Raw genomic sequence first — 7,407 nt, forward strand, 5'->3', positions numbered from 1 at the left:
GGAAGTGAGGCTAAGCCAAAAAGGCCCCGCGCATCTCGAGCAGCAGCGGAAACGCTCGAGTTGTGCTCGGACGATTGCTCCAACGATTCTCCTGGCGACACCATCATAGTCAAATCTCTCTTCATTGTATTAAACTCATCTATTCACCAAGAACCTGACAGATTGGTGGAGGTCCGTGGCTCCTGTTAGAAAGGAAGAGGAAGTGAGGCTAAGCCAAAAAGGCCCCGCGCATCTCGAGCAGCAGCGGAAACGCTCGAGCTGTGCTCGGACGATTGCTCCAACGATTCTCTTGGCGACACCATCATAGTCAAATCTCTCTTCATTGTATTAAACTCATCTATTCACCAAGAGCCTGACAGTATCACTTTGGGAGGTGTGCAGGAGTCACTAAGAAAACTTTTAGTAGGAAAAGTGAAGACTCAAAGGCGACATGGTGATGTCCTACATGCAGAGCTACCGGATCGCGCGCTAGCAATAGTGGTGAAGATCAATCTGAGTTTGATGTCAGAGCCCTCCTCGCGTCCATCAACCAGAGATTGGACGGTCTTCCCGAGCTAAAAGAGAAAGTGGACAGCATGGAACGGTCTGTCCAGTTTTTGTCAAAACAATTTGATGATTTCGAGAAGGCAATCAAGGTCCACGATACCGAAATCCAGGAACAAAAAAGGAGGGTGACAGATCTGGAGAAGAAAGACGATCTTAGCAGGGCAGAAAATGACCAACTCAAGAAAGAGGTTAACGACCTCGAATTTCGAAGTCTGCGACTGAATCTGGAAGTTCATGGTATCCCGGAGGTCCAGGGTGAAAACTTGATTGAGACATTAAACAAAGTTGCCGAGAAACTCGAGGTTCCTCGTCTGGCAGAATCCGACGTTGTAGCTCTACACAGGCTTCCCGCAAGACAAGACCACGCCCCCGGAATAATTGTTCATTTCGTAAGACAACAAATCAAAGACACGTGGATGAAAAAGAAAAGAAACCTAAAGCACTGTACTCCACGTATGTTTACTCAAGATAATCTCACTCGACATAACAGGGAATTTCTCCAAAGATCGGGCGAAAGAAAGAGGCTACGCTTTTGCGTGGTACGCAAATGGGAAAGTTTTTGTTCGTAGGACGGAAGGCGCACGGGCCATTCAGATCAAATGCTTGGATCATCTATGCTTGGATGACCTTGACAAGCTGTAGAAGATAAGGTTAGGGGAGCTTGTTTTTTGTATATTTTTTTTGTTCACATGACCGTTGCAGAACTTCGCTTTCCTTCAGATCTGATAAGCTTGTTCAATGATAAAACAAATAAACCACTTTCTGTTTTTCGCTTAAATGTCAGGTCGGCGAGAAATAAAAGTGATGAGCTTGGTATCCTTCTTGATGATTTTGAATTTTCTTTTGATGTTATCATGCTAAGCGAGACATGGTACAATCAAGAATCTGATATTCTGAGCTTCGACAATTATAACATAATTTATTTGAATAGTACTTCTCGGCGCGGTGGTGGAGTAGCTATGTACATTAAAAAAAGATATTCAATGCGATCTCATAACAGATAATTCTATAATGACTGTTAATTATGAACCTCTATGTGTGAAGTACGGTAACATTGTGTTTGCATTAATAATAGTCCACCAAGTGGTGATTTATCAGCTTTTTTAGTTTTATTGAAACTGTATTTCAGTTTGTTGGTGAGAACGAATATAAAATAATTTTAGGCGGTGATTTCAATATTGACATGAATTTTGTTTTTTCTCGTCAAGTTGAATTTTCTGCTTTGTTTTATTCGTTTGGTCTCTTTAATGTAATCACTTGTCCTACTCGCGTTACTTCATTCAGTGAAACGTTACTGTACTTATTTATCACAAACATAACTCGTACTCGGCTCCCTGCTGGTGTAGTGTGTTCTGATATCAGTGACCATCTTTCAATTTATTGCTTGCTGATTTGTATAATTTAAGGGAAGCCCCTACTTATGATACCACATACTATACTCAAGTTGTCAACGTTGAAACGCTAGAAACGTTCAGGCTCTGCGTGGCGTCAAAAAGCTAGAATGCGGTGCCCTCAAGGAACTCGGCTGATGAAGCGTACGATTACTTTATAGATCAATTTGATGCTATGTATAAAGATTGTCTTAAGCGTAAAAAGGTAACTATATCGAAAAAGTCTAAGAAACCATGGGTCACCAAAGTGATATTAAGAATGATAACTAAAAGAAACAAGCTCTACGCACGTTTTTTGAGCACTAGAGACCTAGATGTGCTTCAAAAGTTTAAGAAGTGCAGAAACAAGATAACCAGCATGCAAAGGAAAGCAAAATGTTCATATTATTACAGAATGTTTCACAGTGAAAATAGAAGTGACGTAATTTGGAAAAAAGTTAATATTTTATTACACCGGAATCTTCACGATAACGTTATAAGGGAACTTATAATAGAAGGTAATAAGTTGAGTGGAGTTGAACTAGCAAATAAATTTAATCATTATTTCACGAATTTGTTCTCCCCTGCGCAAACAAGCGGCTCCCCGTGTTCAACTCAAGGAATTTCACAAAACTGTTTACTGTTTTCTACCGACGAGAGCGACGTAAGCTCGGCATTCCTGAACCTCAAAAACAGTAAATGTACCGATTTTAATGGAATGCAGGTGCAGCCAATAAAATACGTGCTTGACATTATCTCGCCTTGTCTTACACATATCTTTAATTTGTCGCTCTCGACTGGTGTTTTTCTTAAATGTATGCAGATAGCTAAGGTGTCTGTCTTATACAAATCCGGAGACAAAAATAATATGTTCAACTACAGACCGATCTCAATAGCGCCTGTTTTTTCCAAGGGTTTAGAGAAAGTTATTAATTTTAGGCTTAATCGTTTTTGTGAAAAAAAATTGCAACTTACAGATTCTCAGTATAGTTTTCGGAAAGGTGCTCTACTGAACTGGCTCTTTTACAGAAGAGAGAAATTATCTTAAACAAATTTGAAAATAAGTGTCTAACTTTAGGAATATTTATTGATTTTTCTAAAGCCTTTGACCGGCTGAGTCATAAAGTTTTGTTAAAAGAAACTATATTCTTATGGAATTCGAGTGCATTCCCTAGCTCTTATAGAAAGTTACTTGAGTTTCAGGCATCAAACTGTTGAAATAAACGGATATTCCTCAATGCTGAAAGCAGTTCGAACAGGAGTACCTCAAGGTAGTGTCTTGGGGCCATTGCTGTTTAACCTATTCATAAATGATATGGTTACTATAAAAAATGCCTCATTTGTCATTTATGCAGACGATACCAGTATATGTTTTTGAGGAAAAGACATTGATAGTTTAATTACCGATGCAAATATATCCCTCGAAAACTTAGTTGGTGGACTCTCTCTAATTCCCTGAAAATTAATGAAATTGAAACAAATGCAATTATCTTCAAACCGAAAGGCACAGCGTGTAAGGCCCCCACAAAATTAATAATGACTTCATCGGAGGTTAAGTTTGTAACTACTGTTAAAACGTTAGGCGTGATTTTTCACGAACATTTGTTATAGAACTCGCAAGTTCAAAATCTTACTCTCAAACTTTCAAGCATTATAGGTATTCTATATAAGAATCGCTATATATTGCCATCTCGTGTAAAGCTTTTAATTTACAATGCATTATTTAATCCTCGTATATCATACTGTCATCTAATTTGGGGAACTACGACAAGTACTAACGTTGATAAATTCTTTTTGCTGCAGAAAAAAGCAATTCGCATCGTAACTAATGAGTCTTATTGCGCACATACTGGACCTTTTTTTTCTAAACATAAAATAATGAAAATCAAAGAATATATTAAATATAGGCTAGCAACTATGTACATTGCATCACTTAAATTTCCTAATCATCCATTACGGCAAATTTCCAAATTGACTAGCAAAAATATATTGCATACGATATGCGCAGCGCCGGAACCTTGAGAGTACCACGTCCAAGAACTAATTATGGTCTTCAGATGATTCAGCACACACACTCCAACAGTACTGAATTTTTTCAAACAAAAAGGTGTCTGCATTAAAAATGTAAACAAGAACAGTTTGCGTGAAATATTATCCTCCTAATAACATATTCTTCGGTGCGGTGCATAAATGTGTTTTTCTTTTTGTTTCAAATGATGTAATTGTATCCCGCTGACAGATCTGCCTGTAGGAAGCAGGGGCTTCACCAATTAATGAAAAAACGGTTAAAGTGCAGGCGAGCTGGTGGATATTTACCATGATGGAACTTAACCCGAGACTAGGGTGCATTGTTGTCTTTAGATTTTTTTTTTCTGGTGTGTTGTGTCTTTGAAAGTGGCGTGTTGAGTGTTTGGGTGACCTTGTGGTTGTGAGTATATAAGGATGTGGGACTAAATAAATCTTTTAGCTGCGTTTGAGACGTTCTCTTCTTCACGTGTCTCTGTCCCTTCTACTTTTAAGTTTCTGTTTCCACCCCAGTCTCGGATTAAGTTCCATCATGGCTTCACCAAGCTGCATTTCGGCAGCTTTTTCTCCTGTTTCCATCGCCCATTTTGTTATGGGAGCAAATAAAATGAATTGAATTGAATTGAATTTTATGCAAGACACGTGCCACGACACCACAACTCCCACGAGTGGGTGTCTTTCTTCTTCGACCAAGTTTCCCTGCTTTTACCAGAGTCTCAGGTTTTCTACATTATGAAAAATTGTGTTTGCATGTTTATACAGCCTGAAGGTAGTCTGCCTCAACTGGTGGCTGTCACTTGCAGAGCACTGTGCAGTGCCTGCGCAGCCGTGGAGGGGGAGGGGTATGTCGTCCAGCGCGTCGTCTGGTATGGACCCGGAGCCACGCGCTGGCTGCTTTGCCGCGACATGAAATTTACTCCCGCACTTCGAAGGTCGGTCGGCTTACATTTCTGAGTCGATTATCGAGAACTGCCTAAAATATTTCGGGCACAAACCAATCATCCCGTAGCTGCTGCTGATTATGGTTCTCGCGGAACGTTATCTGGGTAAAATTATTTTCATACAGCAATGCTCAGTTTCTTCGTAGTTAATTGTTTTCTTTTTCGTGGCTTTACAATAAAATAAACGCCAAAAAGCGTCACAAACGGGTCCATCACATTATTTACAGCAAGACACTGTCGTCTCCTGTTAAATAGGGCGCGAATAGCGCGCCATGATTCACGATACATTGGCTTTGTTTAGTGTTGAAGTTAGGAATGACAGTGAACAATTCGAATGGAAGCAGTGATCGCACACTCCTACTTTGAGCCTTTGAAGTGCGTCAGTGAATTTCCCTTGACGGCAAACCTGGCAGCGCGTGGCTCCGTAACGGACGACGCGCTGGACGCCACGCCCCTCCCACTTTACGGCTGCGCAGCGGTTCCACAGCCGGCCACTAGTAGGGCGAGTAGCCTTGCGCGGGTGCGGGGTCCATGCGCTTCCGTGTTCTCTTCAAGCGTCACAGTATGCACACGAGTTACTAAGAAGAAATCACAACTCAAACGCGCTATTAGCCAGCAACAAGCAATTTTCGTAATCGTCCTTTATAAGATATACAGCTCCAAATCACCATATCTACTTGTCACTTGTCTTAATCCTTGAACCCTGGTCTTTTCCTTTTTTTAATTTTTCTTTCCTTCCCTCCTTCTAAGAGCCCCTGGCAGGCGCCGTTTTCATTGTACGTATGGTGCGTGCTGGGCTTTGGAGCTGTACGCTGGACTGTGGATTTCTAAACATTGGAGAGGTGTATACTTGGACAAGGCTAAATTGGTATGGGACAGAGGAGGTTTATGGGGGCTTCACTTCAGCCCAGTGCTTCAGCCGCCCCCCCCCCCCCTTCGCAATTCAGCCGACCGTATAATATACAAAAGCATTTCACCCCTCTCTCTCTCCCTGCCACCACCCCGAAAGCAATTCCTGTCTATGCCACTGATCTTGCTACAACCTTTACATCAGCTGTTACAAAGTTAGAGCACACTTAATAATCATGTTGCAGACCACGGGCCACCGTCATTGAATCTCTCTTTATCTCAGTATGTCTCCGTCGTCCTTTTACGCAATAGCTAGTTTGTTGTACATCGTATAGCTCTGGTGCTTTTTCACCCCAACTGATCCGATATAAAACGATGTCCGAATGCGCTTTTCATGGTATTGTTTAACGCGTGCAAGAGCGGAATGGCGTCATGTGCGACAGTGTGAAGCTCTTTTCGACCGATCACTGATGCTTACCAGCAGGATTTTGCGCTGAATTTATCCTTTGCTCCAGACCGGTGGTTCTCAAATGGAGGTACTAGGGGTCCGCGAAGCTCAGCCTAATCAGTCAAGTCCAGCAATAAAAGTTCTCTTGTCTGAGATTCAGAAGAAACGTTACAATTTTCGAGTGAGTTTTCTCGTGTATATGTCACAAAAAGAAGTCTACTCCACACTAGCCCTTAGTTATATTCATTTATTAAATCGTTTTTGTAAATAAACGAGAAAATTTTCCTTCTCCTCGCCACGAACAGGGTCCTCCATCATATCTGCCGATTCAGAAGGGGTCCGCGAGTCATCAATGCTCGAGGACCACTGCTCCAGACAAGTTTTCTGCCTCGGCGTGTATGCTGGTTGTTACCTTCATAATAAATAGTTCACGGTATAAGTCACACCCATTATGCATATTGTACTAGGCACTGAGTTGCTTCTGGACGAGACAGCATTAGTGTATAAGTAAATTAATTTATATTATATTATTCCTTGATTACCTCATCTGGCGCATAGACAGCCGCACCCGTAGTATACTTCTGCGATCATACATCTCTCACTGATCTAGTGCCTTATGGTAGTACAGTTGTTTCGTGTGCAAGAAAGCGCTGAACATGCCGAAAAGCTCGAAGTAAATCTCAAAAGATGTAACAAATTGGTATTGTCCTTTAATAAGTAGCGGCCAATTTATTGTTATGTATGAGCCTCATAACAAACATTTGCAAACCCTTTTTGTGTCAATTAAATGTAAGCTTGTTTCGAATATAAGCTTTTGCTGGGACAATGTTTTCTGATTATTTATTACGATTATTTTGCCTAAGCAATTTGGGTCGAAGCCACGGAGTGTGTTCGCATACCTTGGTCTATATCATAGTTTCGCTCCCTTCCCCAGTTTTCAGAGTGGATGGCAAGGCACGTGTCCCCCCCCCCCCCCCCCCCCCCCCTTTCCCCTGAAACAGCCGCCACTGGGCAGGGCAAACTGCTTTTTATGAGGAGTCGGATGTCCTTGCTGGCATAGCTCACATACTTTTCACTCTCTCTTGCAGCTCCGTTCACTCATAAGCCTGAACGTGCGAGTTACATGCTCACTTTGACCAGTTGTACGTTTTTCGCCACGTGATCACTCTCCCCGCCCCGTATACCCCACTCCCAGAGAGAGGCGTCAGGTGATGAAAAGGAAGCGGTC

The sequence above is a fragment of the Ixodes scapularis genome, unplaced genomic scaffold (assembly GCF_016920785.2).
Source record: "Ixodes scapularis isolate PalLabHiFi unplaced genomic scaffold, ASM1692078v2 PGA_scaffold0__279_contigs__length_252992795, whole genome shotgun sequence".
NCBI lineage: Eukaryota > Metazoa > Arthropoda > Arachnida > Ixodida > Ixodidae > Ixodes > Ixodes scapularis.